The following is a 22414-nucleotide window of genomic DNA, read 5'->3' on the forward strand; positions in this document are numbered from 1 at the left end:
AAGCAGACCCCTTTTCCCTTGCCAGTCTGCTGGTGGCATTCCCAGTGCCATCCCATTTCTGTCGTGTGTCGTTTTACATCACACATCATCCCAGTGACCCTAAGAGTGAGGACCGATGAGAGGTAGGAGTGGGGTTCAGGGCCTGGAAGGGCTCCCTCCCAGGGAGTGAACTACCAGGGATGGCCAGGGGGTGTGTGACCGCCATGAGGGTGGGTAAGCGGTGGGGGTGGGAACACACAGGACGTGAGGGCCCTTCCCTTGTCTGGAGCAGGGGTGCAGGCTGTTCTCGCGTCCCGTGAAATGCTCTCCTGCTGTTGTGGTGAGTGAGCTGCGCTCCTGCTGTGCTGCCCACGCATCTGTCAATCCCGCAGGAGGAGCTTCTTGCTAACACTGGCTGGTCTGTTTTAGGGGGCGGGCATTTGGTTTCTCTGTGAACTTCTGGGTTCCTCATCTGTTTGAGGGGCTTTTTCCCACCCATTGCGCTTGAGATAATTGTGGGAACCTATGGATACATGGGAAAGCCCCTGGCACCCACTTCCCATGCTGTCACATCTCTATCATGGTCCCATCACTCAGGGTCACTCACCTCTCACACAGACTGACACCCCAAAACTGCTGTGGGGGTGAACAGATGGAAACAGGCTTTACATGGGGCCGGATGCAGGGGCCTGCAGGTCACAGCTGGGCTCCCTGGGAGCTCCACTGAGGCGCTGAGCAGGGTGGGGTGAGCCTTCTCTGGAGCTGTGGTTTTGCGTTCTCTGGGCACTTCTTGCAGCAGCCCCATGAGCAAGTCACTGCTGAGGGCTGGGCCGCCCTGGCCTGAGTCGGACGGGCAGCAGGATGCCCCGTGGGGGGGCCTTGCCACTGGGAAGGATGGGCATTTCCTGGAGTGCTGGAGCGTCGTCAGCATGGCTCCGTTGTAAATTGGATAGCAACGGTGCCTCTTGAAGGATGCCAGTGGCATCTGTGCCAAGAGAACATTTATAAGGAGGAGGCTGGGTTCTGGGTGGTTCTTCCCCAGGCCCTGTGCTTTTCCCGAGCACGGCCAGCACAGGGCTCTCACCGAGGGGGGGGCAGGGCCTCCCTTCCATGGTGGGGCCAGCACATCGCTCTGCTCAGTGACCTGCTGAGGAATATTGCACCATGTGTCTCAGGATTTGGGTAGAGATGGGTTTTGTTCTTAGACGATGCTGATGGGCAGCCTTGTCCTGGAGTCGTGTGCTAAGTCTGATGATAACTAGCATTTATTGAGCACTTGCTGTATGCAGGTCCCGGGCTAAACTTCATTATCTCTTTGAAAGGATTCTCTCCTGTGAGTGTTGTCTCCTCCAGCCCAGACAGGACCGAGTCCCAGGGACTTGCTCATCTTGGCCCGTGGAGCCTGGGGTTCTATGTGGTTCCTGATAACTCCGTGCCGTCTCCCTGTCTTTTCCCAGGAGTCCTTGATGGCAGTAAATTGGTGATTGCCTAAGGGGTGACTTTGCAGATTACTTTCCGGTTTTCTATTTAAATAGTAAATGTGAAAGAGGCCCCCTGGATCTGAGGGGAACACAGCTGAAGGAGGGCAAGACCCGAGGAAGCCGCCAGCAGGTTCCAGACGAGACTGGCGCTCTCCCTGGATCCGGGGCTGCCTCTGCCCACGTTTGCCACCTGAGGCCCTTTCTCCTAGTAAATGCCCACCCAGCCTGGAGGAAAGGATAGCAGTACAGTAGATGGCGTTTTAAAGCCTAGATGACCCACATGTGAGTCCGTGAGAGCAAAGAATCCAGGTGGAGTTCAGGCAGGCCCCGAGTGGTAACAAGCCATTAGAAATAATTCATGCAGAGTAAGTGCCAGGAAGTGGGCACTTTGTCACAGAAATGCGCCAACGGCAGGGGGGATGGTGGAGCTGGGGAGCCCAGGCTGGCCTGCCTGTGTGCCTTCTCCTCACTTTCCAGTTTGGGTGGTGGAGGGCCTCAGTGCCATGAAGCGCACAGGAGCAGTTCGGGGAGACAGCTGAAGTTCAAGTGCAGGCAGGACTGGTTCTCCTGGAATGAGCCAGGGCAGAGCCCTTCAGCCTCCCTTCAGACCTTCTAAGAGTTCATCTCAGGCTTTTGACAGATTTTCCAGGGGGCTCATCCCGTTCAGTTTCAGAAAAGCAGAGTTATTAACTACATACCTAAAATGTGATTTTCGTAACCAACTTAGTATATTAAGAAACTAAAAATCTCGGTGGAGTGGACCCTTCCAGGCAATGTGTCCTGAATTGTTTCCTGTATGTAGAAAGCCCCAGGACCGTGGCCTGGCTCAGACTCCTCAGGCATTGGGTGCTGCTGTGCTCTGGGTGGGGAGGAGGGGTACGTACCCCTCGCTGTCATCATCTATGGACGGAACACATCATTTACCAGGTGGTGTTTACTGCATTCACCCAGGTAGATGGTACCGACCCAAAACAGGAGCCCTTCTGGCCAGAAGCAGCTGAGTCAGCTGCGAGCTGACTGGCATCTCTCTCCATGGCCGAAACACTCAGCGGGACAGCCCGTTGGGGCTCCTGCGGTTGCTGGTTGAGGAGCAGTGGTGATTTTAATCAGCTACGTCATTTCTGTGTCTTGTTGCATATGTACTCTTGGAAGTTCTTAGAGAAATCCTGCCAAGAGAATTTCCCCTGGCGAACGTGCGGGGAGGGCACTGCTCCACACTGTGCTGCCATCACGTTGCCTTTACCTCCAGTCTTTTTGACTAGATGAACTGTCAGTGTTCACGTGGGCCGTCTGTCTGCAGGCGCTCGAACTTCCGTCTTGAAATTCCATGGAATGTCACCTCCTTTGTGACGTCTTCGACACAGGGAGAGTCCGTTGTCTATTCCCTCTTTAGTGGATTTTACTGTGAAGCATCTCAAAGAATCTGTACCCACCGCTAAGATTAGGTAGTTGTTAATATGTTACCTTTGTTTAAACATAAGGAATGTTACAGACGTTATAAAGTCTTACTTCATCTATACAGAGGGTGTCAAAAATACGCATGCTCATTTGAAGAAAGGAAAACTGTATTAAAATTGTAATACTCAATATATACCAATAACAAAAGATGAACACAAGTCACGTTTGACTTCTGCAATTACAAGAGGTGCTCAAAGTGGTTCCCATTGGCGTCCAGACACTGCTGCTTGAGCAGCGTTGACCAAAGTGTCCACTTACATAACATTTTTTTGGCACCCCCAGTATATATGAAGTAAATATTCCAAATACGTAAGGTATGTGTCACTTTCTTTATATATTTGGAAATTCATTGTTTACATATATCCATAAACATTTGATTACTCTGCGAAGCATTTGAAATAGAAGGGAAAGGCTAGGACAAGCACTAGAGTCCAGGAATATAAATTCCATGATGCAGTTAGTTAAATATTTGATGTCCTACTATGTTCCGGACGTGGAGAAACCCTGAGATGAATACAATTTCATCAGGAGGGGGGACTTCTCTGCCCCCACCCCTTCCTCGAATTGGGAAATTGGGGATGTAAAGTGTTGTGGGGCACGACACAGCACAGTTGGAAGCGAATTACTTCTCGGCTGTGGGTGCATGAGCACGGACTCTAGAGGACGGACACCCTTCTCCTGAATGGTCCTCAGAGCCATCCCTGCCACTGACGAGTCTAGTTGTGAAGTGGGAGCCTTGGTGTCAGCGCTGGACACTCCGCTTCCTTGTTCCATAGAGAAGAGCACAGGTGGGTGGGGAGTGGGAGGTTCAGTGCTTCCTTTCGGACTCGGTACATAATCCCGCAGGATATGTCACAGGGTTGGAGCCCAAGAGATTACACTGTTCTAAAAGAGGAGAAACTGTTAAGAAACTAGCTTCCTAAGATTTGCATGGTATGAAAAGTAGAGTGTAGCTGAGAAGCTGGTTACAGTAATCTCATACATTTAAAGAATAATAATCAACCGTTTGAACCCTGATTGGTTGTAAGGCAGGCTTGGAAATAGTCAGTGTTGGCTGCATCCGTTCATTTCCATGAACCGTACCTCTCCTTTCTCACGGGACTGGAGAAAGGCTACCTCCAAACACGACACTGCAGTTGCATGGCAACTCCATTGTTGAAATTCCATCTGTTCTTATGGGAAAGCCACAGAAAAGACCCTTGGACGTGCCTGCTGCCCAGGTGTTGGCCTGCTGTGTCAGCCACAGGCGGAGTCACTTCCTCCTCTGTCCCCTTACAGGGCCGCGTGTGCAGGAAGTGGCTCAGATAACGCGGATGACACCATGTATTTGCTTTTCACTCCATGTATAGGAAAATAAATGTGAGTGCCGTTTAATGCATCACCTCTTTTCATATCGCATTTGCTAAGAAAGTGCAATTTTATTGAACATTAGGATTGAATTCTTAACTGAGTAATCAATTTCAGTAGTAAGTTAAAATGCCTTCTATTAATGGACAACTGCAACCGTTAATCAGAGTTACAGTGGATTAACAGTTGTCAGCATTTATGCTAATAGCACTTATAAACCATGGACTTATGGATTGCACTTTATAATTCCATGTTTCTCAGAGAGTTGGTGATACTTTTTGCTTGGAGGTATTGATTGTTTTGAGCCCTGGCTGGCTACTTGAAGATGTAAAGAAAGCTAAAGGACATTTTCACGGTGATGACACGATAGCACCTTCTGGTTTTGCACACTTGGCTTTGTGTCAAAATAGATGGAAAGGGTTCATTTGTTCTGCGGCTCTGCTGTTTAATTTGATCTGGTGTGTGACTAAAGCAAGACAAATAGTATTTTTAATGAAACCATTTAATAACCTCTGGTAGCTTAGAGTCGAAGGCATTGGAAAAATGCAATTAAAGGATGGCTAGATATAAACAACAACAACAACAGCAAAATCACTGCTTTAGTAGCCTCACTGACCCAATTCATTTTGCTTTCAGGGTTTCATCGCCGTAAATGGTTTTGAACCAATGAAGCTGAATTCCCTTCAAAAGACGGACAACCCATCGTGTGACCTATAGAGTTTGTGGACAGATTTATATTGGTGAGTTACTGTAAAATATCGCCAGGTAAAAGTTCAGGTTTTCTAAAATCCCGTTTGGAATGTGTTTTCAATTAGTTAATGACTGTGGCTCGCCGGCAGCCTCGGGATGTTTCACTGGGACGTCTAATAGCAGGATCATATTGATTGTCTTTCAATTAACTGCATCTGGTATTTTCATTTATCAAAAGCAAAATACATGTAATTAACTCTGAAGCAATATAGTTCAGTGTAACGTGATTGTTGCTGCTGCTATAAAGATAAGTCAGCGGAAATTATACTGCTAGGAACTCAAGTCAGACTGGAAGTCATGGTGGGACTCTCGACATATTAATTACAAAGAATAAAAATGAGTTAGGGAAATAGTCTCATGTTGCCCCCAAGTCGCTTGACCAGCGTGGGTGATGGATGCCTTCAGAAAGAGAGCGGCTTGCTGATGATGGCTCGTCTTTAATGAGCTTAGATTTTTAGAGTTACCAACCTCTAGGATGTCTTGAACATGTAATGATTTTTTCTGGTGGAGTTGATTGGGAGTGTGGTGTGTGCTGAGGAGAGCATTCGGTTCTGTCTACACTCATTTGAAGTGTGGTTGAGAAAAGATCGATCGGTACGGTTCAGCCCTCCACCGGAGCAAGGCTTGGGGGTCCCGAGTTTAGTTTCAACATGCCTGTAGCTATTTTTCACAGAACCTGGATCTTACTCAACGTCTCCAAGTGGCAACTTTTTAGAAGTGATTGATTTTTATCCTGCTTTAAAAAAAAAAAAAAAAAATGTTTTCTCCTTGAGCTAACAACATCATTTTAAAGCAAGAAAAAAGAGCACGGGAGCAAATTTTCTCAGCGTGTTTTCTGTCAAACCCCTGCACTCGTTTCCTGAAGGGTTGACTAGACCCGAGCCTCTGGTTTGAGGAAAGGTCAAGTTCACCACTGTGGCCTTAGGTCGGGTGTGTTCAGAGGCTGAAGCACCAGTGGGCGGCCCAGCCGAACCTCAGCCTGAAGCCAACCAGCCGAGTGGGTCGTGGCTCCAGGTAGCGGTCTCACTGTGTGTCTCCCTCCACTTTCCCATGGAGTCAGTCGAGTCAGCTGGGGACGCCAATGTAGCCACCCGGGCACTAGCCATCTCCTCTTGTAGCCATGTTGAGGCCTCATTTGTGAATGGAGTCATCAGCCTGGGATGGTGTCAGAAATCCCTGCGTTTCGGGTGGAACTTGATGTAGAAGTTCTCAGGCAGAGACACTGTTGTACAGAGTCATCGGGCGTCTGTGGTTGGTGGGGTGTTAGTTCCAGTTTTGGGTGCGGGGGCTGAAGTTTTCAGTCGTGATAGAAATCCCACTGCACACCCGTGGGCCCACAGACGTCCAGTTCCGTGTCCGAGCACTGGCCGTGCCCGATGCCTGAGTCCTTCACAGAAAGGTGCTGGAGGTTCACGTGCTGGGCATCCGCCTGGAGCGCCAAAATGAGAGCGGCGCCTGGTATCCTTTATAGACACCACGGGTTAGAGAAGATGAGAATATAGAAATTCCTACACTAGGCGTGAAATGGACTTTCTCCATATCAGCAGTGGTTGCGGAGCAGTGCTGTTCATTTGACTTACCCTCATAGCCGGACCCCTGCGCGGTCCTGTTTCACCGTGGTCTCGACCTTGGAAGAAGGAACGCTAACATTGCGTAGATGCATCCGGCCGCAGAATGAAATGGCAGCACAGCTCCTGATAAATCTGGCCTTGTGTGGTGGTTCCCGGCACGTCTGTGTTCTTGGCAGACTTTGGGGTCGTGGTTTTGATAGCACTCTGGCAGAGGATCAGGACGGCACTGGGGGTTGGCGCTAATTGGCGCGTGGCCACTGTGCCCGGGGTGCTCCTGGGGTCCCTACCCATGTTGACTGTGGCCCTGTTGGCCTGGCTGCCCCCCAGCACCCTGACAGTGGGTTAACTTTCACCCCTGATCACTGCTGCAGACAGTCACATGCCCCCAGAAAGCACGTCGGAAGTCTTGGACCTCTTCGCCATGGCTCGTCACTCTGCCCAGTACGTTGTACCCCCTTTTTTGTGCGGCTGCCCTCTCAGCCCCATCTGCAGTTGATACATAGCCGTGCAAGAGGGGCATCTTGGCTCGCAGCCCGAGGAAGGATCCCGCGTGGACTTCGACCCACTGAGGTCTCCAGTCTAGACAGGTCAGTCTCTGTTCGTGTGGGCAGAGGAGAAGGAAGTGGATGAAAAACACGAAACTTGTGAAAAGTCTCCGCCTCAGAATGGCAACCCTGGGAAGTGCTAGAACCATTTATGTTTCATTTCTGTTCTCTTAGGAATTTTGAGTATGTCCTCATTTAATAGCATTGTACACCTATTATTCTAGACTTGATAGTTTGGATCGTGGCTTTTTTTTTTTTTTAAATAACTTCAAGCATTTCAGCGCTCTCTCCCCAAAGAGGCTCACTTTGTCATTACTAATGAATAATGACCCGCCACACTGAGGTCCGCTGCATTTTGTTCTGCTTTGACTGTCCATTCTGTGTGTTACTTGTTATCAAATGAAAGCCCAATATGCGCCCCGCGGTGCTGACTTCTGAAACCAGAGTTAGTTCTCCGTGGCTTCAGGTGGCTCATTGTCTGTCTTGTACCGTTTCGTTAATAAGCATTAACATGTATGACAGCACCCAGTTACCTTGTAATTTTAACAAAAGTGTCAGGGAAAAATAAGTGCTTTTTGTTAAATGCCTACAAGTAAGTGGAAGTGGAAACCAGAGCCCTTCGCTTTTATTCTGTAAGATGATGTTGGGTTAGTGGTGGCTGTGGTTTGGCACAGACCTGACAGTGTAGCCGGCCGCCTGTACCCAGAGAAGCTCTTGCACTGCGCTGTTTTGACAGGTCACCATAATGATGTAGAAGCATGACCCGCCTCACAAGGCCCAGGCAGAGGCGCTCTGAGGTCCCGAAGGTGCTGATGGGGCGCTTGGTGGTGGGGAGGGCTTTGCCGCTGTCTGCCACGGGGGACCAGGCTGTGGGCCATCTGAAGTGGGGCTTTCGCGGGCCCCAGGGTCCCGTGAGGGCTTCTGCCTTGTCAGGAGGGCCGCTGCTCTGCTTCTGCCAGGACAGATGTCTTTCCCGAAGAACAAAAGAGAGAAGATGGTGCTTCAGAAACAAACAGCCACACCATGGGCGGCTGACTTGAGTCTCAGTGGGCTCGGTGGGTGTGGTCACGCTGGTCCTACCTGTGGCCTCCGAGGGTCCTCCTGAGCTCACGGCCTTCACCGGTCGTCGCCGTCCAGCTCTCCATCTGGTCTACACAAGGGATGTGTGATCCTGCTCCAGTTCTTAGGCCAGTGGCTTGACTGCCAACGTTGAAAACCACAAACCCGAGGCACATCCGCGGGGCCTTTCATCTCCGGGGGAGCTCTCTAGATGAGAAACAGCCAGGAGGCGGAGGTGGGAGGATGCTGCTGGAGCTTCAGCCAGTTCTCTGTGCAGCAGGGAGGAGGGGCCCAGCTGGAGCTCTGGGTTCTTGGTTCTTATTTGCATCTTATTCCTGAGCCGCAGCTCCCAACTCAACGTGGTAGCCGTTCTCTGGGAGGTGTTGATTCAGCGCTTGTCCTCTCCTCCTGAGAATCTCAGTCCTGGCTGGGACCAGGGAAATCGACTGTCCTGGTCACACGGGTGGAGCCCCCAGCCCCTCACAACTGCTGGTTCTAATCAGAGTCGATTTACCAGCCAGGGAGGCGCAGAGCGAAACAGGGGCTCTTCATTTTCGCTCTGTCCTCCGTGTGTCTGGAGTAAGCGAGCCCGCCTGAACTTCCTCTGACTCCTGGCCAGGTGGCTCTCTGCTGAGTTGTGCTCTGCTGGAGGCCCCTTCTTGGGAAGAACTGTGGTCCGGGGGCCTCTTTCCCTGGTGAGGTGGGAGGTGTGTCGTTACTGAGCACTCCATCGAGGTGTGATGCTGGCACAGGTGCGAGGGCCACCTTTCTTCCGAGATCCTTAATGACCTTTGGCTGAGGTCTCCATTTTATTAGTGAAGTACTTGACGCTCGGATCCATTTGCCAGCACCTGGGGCTTGCAGGTAGACCTGGGGCCCAGACACTGACCGTGTACGCCAGACTCTGGCTGCCCTTTGTCCCCTGCTGAAACACTGCAGTGGTGCCACTTGCTTTGCCAGTGTTGCAGGATCCTTTTGGAGTCGGTGATGAGTCCTGGGTTCCACGGTTCCCTGGAAGTTCACGTTCTCACGTGTATGACCAGTCCGTCCCCGCCCCAAGCACTTGGTCTGTGCAAAGTGCAGGCTGCTGCCCCCCAGGGGTGTGGCCTGTGTTCAGGACCCACAGGTAGCAGACAAAGCCCCTCTAAGGCCAGCCATGGTGGGAACCTGAACAAGCCCCAGACACAGGCATTCCTGCCCCGCCCCTGCTGTCCCCAGCAGACAAAGGAATGGCAGCCCAGGTAACGGGGACAACCAGAGGCAGATGTCAATGGACTGATCATTATCTTTTCCCTGAGACTTGGCGCACGTGTGTTTTAAAGGGAGGAAGAGTGGGGAAGAGTGGATGGAGGCGATGGCCACACTCACCGAAGGAAAGGCTGTTTTAGGTTTGCTGTAAGTTTCAGAGTGAGGATGGATGTGTGGATGTGAGTGGGGAGGGGAGTGAACTTGGTCGTATGAAAGTGTCGGGTGTCAAATCAGGTGTTCTGGATGTGATTGACAAGAGAGGAAAGGTTATTTGTGTGTGTGTGTAAATAGTTTTGTTTCATAGTTATGTGTTACCACCCTCCCTGTTAATACTACTCCTCAAATACATCAGACCAGTAACATTTCTTTTTAACATGGTCTTAGTTTTAGACAGTTTCTGTTGTACTTCCATCTGGTTTTGTATGGAGGGGCACACCACTACCTCCCCAGGTTCAGGGGTCATCTGGCATTACTTTCAATTTAGCAGCAACTTCCTCAGCTACAGATGTTCTAGAAATACTTCACAGCTTAAGAAATAGCCCACGTGACACTGAAAACTTGGGTACGTTCAGAGTTTTTCATCTCTAATTTCTGGATCCTGACTTAATGGCGTTTCTAAAGTAAGGCTTTTAGGAAATGGCTGAGAATTCAGTTGTCCCTGGTGGAACTCTGTCCCCCAGGCCTGTTAACGGTGGCTTCCTCCTTCCCTGGCGTCCAACAGCCACTGAATACATTTGCTTTATTTATTGATTGATTGACCCGTTTATTTTTGGCAAACTTGGCAACTCCCACCTGGCCCCGTACTGTTAAAAATAGTCTTCTTGGTTAACTGAATGCATTAGCAATTCATTCTTTCCAGGTAGCAATTAAGATGATTCCCCGAGACTTGTACCGGTTAAGGATAAATAGGTTTTAAAAGAAAATGCTGCGTAATTCATCGGTCTTTGTGTGTGGGCCCACGGGTAATGCATGAGAATGTCTGCCATGAGTGGACTCCAGTGCAAGGAGGTAAAGTGGAACATTTTTCTGTACTTATCCTAAGAAGCAGCCCGAACAGTGACATTTATACATATTTCATAATGTGGTTTCTTTAGGCAGGGAGCAAACAAATCAATTTCTCAGCAGTATACTATTTAAAAGAAACAGCAACAACCTGTGGGGTGGGTTGCAGAAGCTGTTACAGTTAATTATATATGGCCAAAAGATAGAATATTGGGGGGGAAAAAAGTTAATGTGCGGGGATAAAAAACCCAAACTATAGAACAGCTCTTCTGAGCATCCGATTACGGTGTTTAATTTCCATTTCTGCATAAATGTGTACAAACTGACAACAATGGCTCCTAAAGAGGACGGACCCCATTCCCATCTTTCTCCAGGCTGATGAGATCAGGTGTCCCATGAGCTTTCCTCCTGTCGGATCCCTTTGGAGTGGGCCTTGATTCATCAGACAGTATTGCGCTGCCGTTTAATATAGGAGATTTGCAGAAAACATGTAAAAATACCTGGTTTCTGTGCCCTGTAACTTGACACCTTTACTGTGGTTGCCTCCCTCTTCTGTTCAGCTATACATTGTTTAACTCAAAGGAACCCTTGGATGGCCTGGCAGGGTGAGTCCTGCATCTCCTTGAGAAATTCTGCTGAAGCAGGACGGGGTGATTGGTTTCCCTGGTCTCTCTGGTCGCAGCGGGAGGCTGTCAGCTGGAGGTTACCAGAGCCCCAGAACAGGCCTTGCCCCTTTCCAGGGGGAGTGTGGGGCTCCTCTGGGCCAGGCAGGTCTACTGGAATGCCCCTCGGTTCAGCCGGTCACTGCGGCTGTCATCCCACCCCTCCTGCAGACTGAAGATAGGTACCTGCTTCCGCAATTCAGGACCTTGGGGACTGGAAAGTAATGCGGGAAGCACCATGGAAGGGCAGGTTCTGTGTCCTGGGAATCTAGACTCAAGGTGCCCTTGGTCTCTGCATCTCTCAATATCGATAATCGACTGGGATTGGCCTTGCTGGGAGCCCATCACCCCTGTCACACGTGTGAGTCCTTGCACGTGTTCCTGGAGTCAGGAGGGTGGCCCAGGGGCTGGCGTGAGCCCATGGTCATTAATAGCCCGGAAACCCAGGATGTTTGCCTTCTGACTCTATCTGGTGAAATTAGATAAAGGTGTTTGTTGTAGGCAGACTTGGGTTAAGGAGCAGTGCTCTATTAACATAGAACCTTCTAGACTGATTTCCATACGTTCCCTGAGACAGAGGCCCTGTCTGTTGTCCACTTTGTCGCCTTGATTTTCTGTACATGGTCTGTACATTACAGAAGCCACAGGACTCTTTTGGAATGAATGAATTCCGGGCTGCAGTGGGACCAGGGCGGTTTGGGACAGCTGGGTCCGGTCGTCCCACCGTCTGTCTGGTGGGTATGGCTGTGCCTTCGCTGCAGACAAAGGCAAGCCAGCATGTTGCACTACCTGTTGGGGGAGGTGTACGTGTTCTGAGATAATAAAGCGTGTTCCTGAGCTTTCCACCACACGAAAGCAAAGGCAAGCCCCCGTGTACCCTACCTGCAGGCAGGGTGGGGGGTTTGAATTCTCTGTTGCTTGGAGACCCAGCTGTACACTCCTGTGCACTGAGGGTCCCGGGCTTGGGGCAGCCTTGTGGGTGGGGGTGCTATGGTTCAGCTGCCTTGATTGTACCTGAGCTGGGATTATGAGGAAGGCAGGTGGGCTCCGAGGGTCCCTTGGGACTGCAGGGCAGGTGGCCTGTGTATCAGATTCCTTCGTGGGCCCAGCATGGTGGCCACCTCCTCGCCTGCCTTTGGAGATTTGGAAGCTGGTATTTCCTGTATGTGTAATCAACCGATGGCCCCAGTCCCACATTTGTTAAAAACCTTAACTTTGAGCATACAGTACTCCTGGCTTTTCATAATTCAATTGAAACTCACTGCCGCTTCCTAATTACAGCAGAAGATGACCTCTAAACCGCGAAGCAGGGCTATAACTTCCTCTAGGAAAGGCGGATTCATATTGATTTGTACTCTGATCTCCCATGGGCTTTAATGGCAGCACCGCTGAGGCCTGTTTAAAGCCGGAAAGCCTTGAGCGTGCGTGTTTAAACAGCAGATTATGCGGTGTGAGCCTTGGCCGGGAAGCAGCCCATCTCCGTGGTCAGGAATCACATCGTAACAGTCGCTCCCTCCAGCAGCCCGATGGCTTTGGCACATTTTCCTCGTGTTTGCACGAGGATGGTAAAGATCCCAGGTGCAGAGGTAAAAACTTGGCCGTGGCCTTGGTGATGGGTAGGAGAGAGGGGTCCTGTGGCAGGGCCAGAAATGCTTGCAGAATGACTTTGGCCACCTCTGATGGCATTGACCTTGGGCAGACTAAACCCCTGTGCACTGAGTGCCTCAGGTTCCCTCTGTCAAATGGGGGTGGACAGCAGTGCTTAATGTCAAGAGTTGTGCGGGTTCCATGGAGCCGTCATGAGGAGGGCTGAGCAAGTACCCTGTCCACTGTACGGACGTACTGAGGACCTTACTTAGCGGCTTCTGTCAGCATCAGTGTGAGCAGCAGCAGTAAATGAGATAGCCATGCGTTTAGCTGCAGGTAGGGGTGGTCCCGGTGACCTCTCCACGGCTGGAGGAGTACAGAATGTGTTTCTAAGGAGGTACCTGGCGTCTGGGTTATAGGGACATTCAGATGAAAGATGACTTACCTTGCTCATGACAGACAGTGCCATCCGGTTTTCCTCCTGGGACTTTGGAAGTGGGACGTATCCCCCTTTCCCACCAACCTGGTAATGTTTCTTCATCGAGGGATGAGGGCTTGGGGTTCCCTGAAGCCTTTCCCACGTGTCGTACATCTGGTTTGGTGAGAGCAAGGTGATTCGAGCTACAGCAGGGGCCAGGTCCTGGGGTCAGGGGACTGCCCCCAGGTGTGACTGGCTGGCTACCTGGACACCTGTTGAATAACGTGAGTCCTTCTGTGGGAGCGAGTCCCCACTCTCCTGTCGGTGGCTCAGAGTCTCTGCAGTTTGCCCAGACATTAAATGTGACCAGGGGAGTGAGGCCGGCAGTGACCGGGTCAGCTGTGGAGAGGCCCAGCACACAGGCTTTCTCCTGAGAGTTTCACTGAGCGAGGCCCGTTAGCTCGGCCACTTCACATGAAAGGCTGTTAGATTCAGGTCACCAGGTTTGGACTCCTGCATTTTACGGCAAAATCTAAAAATGCAGATTTGTAAGAACTCATGTTAATGAATTCAGATTGTTTGCATTTCACACTGAATAACGGCTGGAATTATCAGAGCCTGGGGCTTATGAGAGCCTTAGATTGGTATAATCTTTCCTCAAGATTCGATTGATGGCCTGATGTAATATCACATTACTTTTATTAACAGTCCTGGCCATAAAAGAAACACACCTATTAGGAGAGGAGAATTCAGTAAAAACAGTAGTAATAACAAGACAATTTGGAGTATGTAATATATGCAGTAAATTTCAAAATACTGGATCATTTAAAAATGCAGTGTTGTGCCCATAGATAGTGACGGCAATACCTCTGGACCCCAGGGCTTCCTCTTTTCTGCATTAAACACATTCTATTTAAATGCAGATTTTGATTTGCAGCCCAAGAAGAGAGTTCAGGAAGTGTGGGAAGGACAGCTCTGCGTCTCTTACATCAGCTTTGGTTTCTGTTACTCTTGCTCTTATTCTGTCCGTCCTCGTCCCCGAAGGGGTCATTTCTAAACATCCAAGTAAGGACAGCGCACAAACTTTCAGAGGATAATACTGGTGTTCCTTTGTCTCAGAATTTTTTCCCAGGCGCCAACCTCCCGCCCCCCCCTTCCCACAGGCAAGTTGAAGAAACAAAGGAAAGGATCCCGATTTCTCCAGAGGCAGAAGTTGAGAATTTCTCCCTTTAAACTGAGTTGATGGCCACAAGAGGGAATTAACGCATATCCTAGATCTCTGTCAATATTTACACACATTTGTGGTATTTAAACTATTTTAATTTTAGGATTTATTGCCACTAATTTGGGGTGTGTGTGTGCGCGTGCGTGTCTGTGTGTCTGTTTATTTCCCGAGTTCCAGCCTCCTGTGGCTTTTCCACCTACATTCCCAGTGCCTTACGTGGAAAACAAATGGAACAGCCATATCGCTGGGTACAAACGTCAGGGACATGTTAGGGCTTCCCTTCTCGGCACACAAGTAAGTGATTTGTTTGACGTCGAGCTTCAGTTACCAAAGAAATGGATTTATAGCTTTTGACATTCTGTTCTTAGAATTAATTAGGTGGCTAATCATTATAAATACCATTTTCTTTTGCTGTTGCCTCCATTTAATAGAGCATCTCCTGCTATATGCACTTGTCAGTTTCAAACTGAGCTTTGTGTTTTGGCTTTTATGATCTGTCAAGGGAAAATGGAAGTAAATTCCTTATAATATGCTAATTGATCTATTTGGGAATTTTTAGATATAGACAACATCTGTGCTTGCCAGTAACACAGCTAATGGCTTCCGTTCTTCAACAGATGAGAAGGCTTTCACGGTCTGTATGTGACCTTGCTGAGACATACTGTGTCCTCCCCGGGGCTTGGCAGTGTAGAATTTGGGGGCCTTTTTCTGGTGCCGAGGGACTGGGCCTGAGGCCGTGCAGAATCCTGTGAGGGAGCCCCTGGCCAGAGAGTGCTGGGGTCGTGTTGGTTCTGGGAGGGACCCCGGATGGCCAGCCCTAGTCCTGGGCCCCACACCTAAGACCAGGCTGGCTGGAGTGATGGGTTCAGAGCAAGTGACCTTGGGTCCGAGCTGCCCAGAACCCTTCTGCCATTCTTGTCGATGCCACATATCCTGGTAGCTGGGCAGTTTTGTGCCTTCCCATAGGCAGTGGTTTTGGCAACTTTAAGAGCTTACCTTTCATACAAACCTGTCGGTAGTTCATTCAGCCCGAGAAGGCATTGTCTCTTCCTATTGAGCACAAGGTGTGGTACCCTTTAAATGCTGCCTCCTGGACAGGGAGTCTCCCCAGCAGTTGGTGAGAGATGCTGCAAATGGAGATGGGGGAGGGGAGGGTCCTTCCGTGAGCCGAGGGCTTGTGTTGCAAGCTGGCTTTCCCTTGTATCGCAGTCAGAAAGGAAAGCGACATGGCACTTGCCCTGAAAAGGAAACCTCTTGAGGTGGGTGTGCTGGTCACTCTTAGGCACACAGTCCCATTCCGTCCCCTGTGTGTGATGTGGTCCTGCAAGGTAGGGGGTGGGGTATCCTTATGTATTCATGTTACTTTAACGGATAATGAAGGTTAACTGCCTTTTCCTGGCACTTGGCAAAAGCAGAGGTGGGTCTGTGTTTTGCACCTGGGTCTGTGTTTGATTCACACCCAGCGTGTTCTTCTCCATAACCGGCTCCCCAAACAGTCTAGGTGTTGGGTGTTAAAAGGTTTGATAGTGAATGTACTTGATCAGCTGTTGATTTGATGGATGTTCCTTAGTCTCTCACTAGAGAATCCCAAGTTTGTTTACAGGCAGCGGGCTTCCTGACAGGGTAAATGCTCACAGGTGAGCTGGTTGAGTTTCCTGTGTGGGGTTTGGAGCCTCATTCCTCACAGACCCAGCGGGGGTGAGGGTGGCCCCCAGGCTGGACCAACACCTGGAGGGCAGCTCAGACCCCAGCGTGTCCATCTGTGTCTCTCTGTTCAGCAGACGCAGCTGCCCTGCTGGCTCACTGGCACCGTGAGGGTGGGGGCTGGGGTGGGGGCCCAGTCAGGAGAGGAAGGAGGGGGAGAGTTCTTGCCTCCCATCTTTGGAAGGCTGGCCCTCTCTTTCTCCAGGGCATGGCCCTCTATAGGCTGTGAAACACAACGACGCCAACTAAGTAATGTGTTAAGGGCCAGCTAGGGTTTCCGGGTGGGAATTCCCGCCTGTTCTCAGGAATTTTTTTTGCTTTTTTGTTCCCGAATCCCAAGATACAAACTGTTTTCTGTTCTTCACGATGAATCGTTTCCACAAAGTGACGGCCGATACTACCAACCACCTGGGTTCAAGGAGCCGATTTTCCCGATTTCCCAACCAACTTTTCTCGGGATTCGGGAACAGGAAAGTGAAAAAAATTTTTCTGAGAACAGGTGGGAATTCCCGCCCGGAAACCCTAGGACCAGCCATGTGCTGGACGTTCTGTTCAGGGCTGCGTGTTCTCCTGTTATCACTAGTTCTCAGTCACCAGTGATGGTGTGTGTAGGTGTCAGAATTACCAGCCCAGGTAAGGAATAGGCCACGCCTTCTGGAGTAATCTGCTCAAGGCCCTGCAGCCTGTTCCCACGGCTGCCCATCCGGCTTCACGCCGTCCAGCGACTGACGGCTGAGACAGTCTCGGTGGGTGCCTCGTGTGTGCGTGTGGTTATTGGCTGCTGCTGCCGTTGGCGTTATTGTGGCCTCTTCCCTTTTGTTTGCACCTGGACCCTTTGGCAAAGATAGTCACTGCAGAGGGCCTGTCAGTGAGTTACCAGCACCCCTGATTGTATGTCTGATGGGACCTGCTCACCCAGGCACGCTTAGATGCACGCACACGTGCACTCTAATACACAAGTGCAGGCTCACACACACACACAGCACTCCTACACACGCACATGGAGGCTGCACACAGGTGCACTCATGTACATGGGGCAGGGACCCCGCTTGTGGCACATGTGCCTGTGGTGCCTGCATCTGGCCTGGGTGAGGGATTCTTGGGCTCCCATCCTCCGCAACTGGGTGCCGCCGCTTTCTTAGCTCCCACAGGAGAGAACTGAGGTCTTAGACTGTCATCTCTTGTCACTGTTGGCTGAAATGTTTGTGGAAGTGGAGTTGGGGGATAATTACCAGACTGTGCTGCTTCTTTCCCCTTCTTTCCCAGGTTGATGAGTAGGGGCAGTTTAATTTCAGACTAGTAAATTTTATAATTGGATTTAAAAGAGGAAAACGACTGGACCTGGCTTACATATTCCCTTTACCACGTACTCTCATCAAGTATGGATCAGCTTGTTTTATTGTGCCGACATTGATCTTGGGGGCATACACATAATCTAGAGTCGGCAGGTTCATACACTACTATCTCATTAAATTTTCAGGCAAAAGCTGCAAAAATTAATTGGAGGCATGTAATAGTTTAGAATGTGAGCTGGCTTACGGTAATATAAATTATATGAAGAGAGGACAGTTTTATATACTGAGAGGGAAAACCGGTTTACTTTAATGAGAAGAGAGAGAAATGCAGAGCTATTTTTTCATTACAGATGCACTCTAAAGTGTTTGGACTTAGTTGATGAATAGAGTTAATTTGCTCCTACAGTTCCAATAATTCATGCTGCACAGTTTAATGACTTCTAGATAAAAACAGGATTGAAATGTTAATTTCTCTGAAGAAATTGGGGCACTCTTTGTATATCAGGCTTTACCCCCTATTAAACCAGTTGTTAATTTCCCCTAAACAAGTCTCTCGGAGATGTTGCATGCTATGTAGACTTTTGTAATTCTTACCTGAGTTAGAGGTGATTTTCTTTTTTTTAATACCTTAATGTATGTGAGGCATCTAATATGAAAATTTGTCAGGCCTCAGAGCTGTGTCTTTATAAACAATCACATGACTTAACCTGTGTGCTAGTGACGAGTAACTTTTTTTCTTTGCTTTTATTTGGCTGTGTGTTTGGTTGTGTAGATCTGTTGTCCCTGTTTTTGAGCTGGGAAATAAGTGTCGATTAGTCAGGCTTTGGTCTCAAATCATGCCGGAATTTCATCATCACGTATTATTTTTATTTTGTGTTTTTCTTTCCTTTTCCCCTTTTCATAGCGTTGGGCTCCCCACCCCCTCCCCCCAATAGAACAGATTCAAAATTGAGTTCAGTCTTTCTCTTTAACCTGCTCTCAGAAAAAAGATAAGGAAATATTAACTTTAGTAACAAAAAGTTAACAGTGGTTCTGTGTAGTTAAAGAATATTCAAATTTTCTTATTTCTTCCCAATTTTTTATTTTATTTTTTATTATGATAAATATGAAAACATTTTACTTTGTGGGGATTGTTTGAATGATTAATTTTACATTGGGGACAAAAAAAAGGAATCTCTCAATATTTTAATAGAGGGAAGAAGAAATGACCCCCAACTGTGTGCTTTATTCTCCTTGTTTGCTCTTCAAGGGGCTTCCTAGGAAAGACTCCGTTAGGGCTGAGGAGGTGAAGACCTGGCAAGACTGACTTTTAATTTGCAAGGGGATGCAAGGACCCCTGCGCCCCACCTCCCCCAGTTAGTGATCATTGGGCTCCGAAGAGACTGTCCTGAGAGTGGACTGGAAGATGCTGGTTATTGGTTTTTAGGATCTTGTTTGTTGAACTTGGCTTTCTGGGGCCCTCCATCCCTCTCTTTACCTGGTCAATTAGGAACCATCTAACATCTAGGGATTTGATATTTTTTTCTGAGATATGTTTGTAGGTATGTGTCCAGCTTTTGCTCAGTTGGTGCAGTCGGTGGCACAGATGGGAAATGTAACGTGAATTTGGAGTTTGTTGAAAGACCCACCGTGAATCTAGGCTGCTCTTATCCTCCAGTCACCAAACGCCTCTGAGTTCTTAGCTTCTGCTTCACCGCACTGGGCTGTGGGTTGGGCACTGGGTCAGATTATCTCCTTTGAATCAGCTCTCAGGATGACGTCACCTGGCCCCACACACCTTGGTGACCTGCCCCTTCTCGTGTGGCAGGGAGCTCACGCTTGTCTTGGTCTGCTGTGCACACGGGAGGCCCTTAGTTGATTCCATTCTTTTGTCTCCAGTCCCTTTCATCAGCTGCCTCCACACCAGTGATGCCACGTATGTCCCATATCGGTGAACAGTTAGCTTGCACCTAAGCCACCCCAGCTATTTCTTAGCATTCCCGTTCCTTTGAAACTTCAGAGCCTTCAGTTTACGATTCCTTTCAGGGAGTTTGTCAACTTCAGCACCATTGACCGTTTGGACCAGAGAGTTCCTTGTTGCCGGGCTGTCCTGTGCCTCGTAGGGTGTTCCCCAGCACCCTGGGACTCTTCCCACAGGGGACTCTCCCTCCCCGCCCCAGTGTGGCAGCCAGAAATGTTTCCAGACGTCACCAAACGTGCCTTAGGCGTAAAGTGTCCCTCGTTGAGATCCACCGGTTTAAGGGGCCTGTGTTTACTCCGGGCCTGTTGTCACTGTACTCGAACCACGTTGACCAACCCTGGTCATGTTGGTGCTAAGCCTCAGATGGGTTGTGTGCCCTTCTCGGAGATGGGTGACCCCCACCTGTGTTTGCCTGTGCTCACTCCCTGTTGCCCGTGGGCAGAGGCGGGCCCACAGACAAGGGCCTCGGCCTCGGCTCCATTAGAGGCACACAGTTGTCCCCTTGTCACGGCGACATGTTGGGGTAGCTCACTGCTCGTGTGTCATGGACACTGGGCTTTCTGAAACGGTGACAGAGCATCCCTCAGACTCCACCGAAGGAGCCTTATTGGCACCAGGCATAACTCACCGCCTGCTTTTCCCTGTTTCTTTAACTTTTAATTGAAACCATTTAGTTACCACCCCTGCTGCTAGGAATCTGGGGACAATTAGGAAAGTCCCATCTGTCCTTTGAACCACATTCTATTGCTTTTCCCCCTCGCTATCTCAAGAAAATGGCTGATTCTAACGGCACTGTCTTTGCTTTTCACTGGATGGCTGTTATCTCACTTGAACGAGTTATGGCAACTCTTTAATTCAATTATTTTCTGCAGTTAGGGCTTTGAGATGATTTAGTTTGAAACAGACGCCGGGTTTTCCACTGCAGAGCGGTGACTGCACTGAGGTGGTAGGTGGATTTGAAAGTTTCCCTCCGAGTGTGGAGCGCGTTCCCTGCTGCCCCCCGAGCTGCCTGGCACAGCCCCCCGTTTGCCGTTCAAAACACAGATTGGAAATGGCAGATGCTATGGGCTTTGCCAGCCTTTCCCCAAGGCGAGGAATTATCTGTCCAGTAATATTAGGTCAGTGCATTCCTACCCAGCTGCGTCTGGAAGAAGGGCGGGGGCGGCCGCCTGGGAGCCTGAACGTACTCAGGTCTGCTCTCCGCCTCCAGCCTTGCCTTTGCGTTGAACTGTCAGGAGTGGGAGGTGTAGCGCACAATCATTTTAACCAATTAGCTTTCTATGTGGGTAAATCTGCCTAAAGTAGGGCCTGCTGCTCTGGTTGTCCCAGAGACACAGGGTGGTGGGACAGTGCTCTGCGGAGCAGCCAGAGGTGAGGGACAGGCAGAGGGCTGGCATCCTTTTGGTGGGGACTTGAGTGATGGAGCCTGTCTTCTCTTTTCCTTGTGGGCCCCAGGGTTCCTGCGGACAATTCCCTCCCTCAGATCGTAGGACACTGTGAAGCTGGTTTTCCCAAAATGTTAGGGTGTTTTGCACCCAATCAGGTGCGCAGGTGCTGGCTGAGAAGGGTGGTGGGGTGATGGCTCCGACTTGAGTAGGCTTTTCCAGCTGCAGACGAGGGAGCTGAGGAAAAGGCAGGAGGGACACTGAGGCGGGAGTGAGCTCCACCAGCTGGGGCCCAGGTGTCCTTGGGTGTCAGGTACGGGCAGTGCATGGTTCCCTGGGTGCCATTCACGTCTCGCCTGGTGGTCTGGTCTGGGCTGTGGCTGCTTTAAACTCGGAGCATGTGCTGGCCCCCTGCCAGCTGCGCCTCTCCAGAAGGTGGGCTGTGTGCCCGGTGCGCCCTGCTGCCCATCTCACTGTCACTCCAGTGTGTCCAGGTGAGCATTTTGACCATCCTGGCTCCTCAGCACAGGCTGGCGCCCACACTTGACGCTTGGTGTTACTGGAAGAAACTGGTCTGTTCAGTGTGGACTTATCCGGCAGCCGGACACCTGCCTCTGGGGTTGTCACCACCTCTGCTCTACTCTAAGTTTAGAACTAAACCCAGGGGGACAAGAGTTTGTCGTGTGTGTGTGTATGTGTGTGTATACGTGTATGTCCCTGCGCATGGGTGTCTAGGAAGAAGGTTAAGAAGATACTGTCAGAGATTGTGACAGTGAAGTACTCAGAATCTTCAGACATGGACACCAGTGTCGGCCTCCCAAAAGAGCATGCATGCCCTTTGATCTAGAAATCCCCCCCCCAAAAAAAAAAAAAACATCAAAGATGTTTCCTCATGGTGTTATTTGATGGCAAAAAGACAAATACCTCAAATATCCAATAGTGCGAAAGTAGCTAATTCTTTTTAAAATGATGCCTTCACAGTGTGAAATAAGTAGAAGGCTTATCTTAAAAGTGGAAAGATTCAACATTGAATGTACATTTATAAATTACAAAGGCTCGTGGGGAAAATCTGATGAGGAATATTTTATAGTGGTTATCTTTAGTTGGTCAAATTTAGGTGGTTTTTTGTTTTCTTCCCATTCCCCTACACCAATGCTCTGTAATGAATATGGGTTGGTTTTTGTTGCTAATAGGGAAAATATTGCTGGTCATCTTGATGTTTCCAGAAGGATCGTGTGCTTACTGAAGAGAGGGCAAATCAATGCAAGATTTATAAAGGCAAAGCTAATTGTCTTACCTCCCTAACTCTCAAGACTCCGTCAGTGTTCTTCCTCCATGCTTTTCCTAGAATATATAAGTGTATGAACATTTTAGGGTGTCAGTGGTGGTTGACCACAAAAGAATCCTGCCCTCCTTGCACCCCCACGTTATACAACAGATGGCGTAGATATCACTACCAGTTAGGAGGCCCGTCCAGCATTTCCCTTTGATTGTCTTAAGGCACATGTGCAAGCATTTTATGTCACTCACTGGGGTCTATGTACTTGCTATATTTTAGGGTTTTGTAAGTTAGAGCCTTTGTTTTGGCCTTTTTTTGGCAGAAGAGTGTACGAGTGTCCAGCTGCCATCTGGTAGCTGTACGACCTTGGGGAAGTGGCTGAGCCTCTTTGTGCCTCAGTTTCCTCCTTAAAAATAGGGGCAGTAGTACCTATTCTGTTGGCTTGTAGGGACTCAGTGC

The 22414-nt window shown here is 49.5% G+C and overlaps 1 protein-coding gene across 7 annotated transcripts in view; it reads left to right on the top strand.

Moving 5' to 3' along the window:
- CTBP2 (C-terminal binding protein 2) overlaps window positions 1–22414 on the top strand; it is a 155177-nt gene that overhangs the window by 42186 nt on the left and 90577 nt on the right. For 6 of the 7 annotated variants that reach the window (XM_074338824.1, XM_019742174.2, XM_074338825.1 and 3 more), the window contains one exon: window positions 4902–5005. The gene's annotated coding sequence lies outside the window, so the exon portion shown is untranslated. Of the gene's footprint in view, window positions 1–4196; window positions 4278–4901; window positions 5006–22414 lie in introns of all 7 variants that reach the window. The other variant, XM_019742176.2, reaches the window with a different exon arrangement.

This window comes from Rhinolophus sinicus, linkage group LG07, assembly GCF_036562045.2.
Source record: "Rhinolophus sinicus isolate RSC01 linkage group LG07, ASM3656204v1, whole genome shotgun sequence".
Lineage (NCBI taxonomy): Eukaryota > Metazoa > Chordata > Mammalia > Chiroptera > Rhinolophidae > Rhinolophus > Rhinolophus sinicus.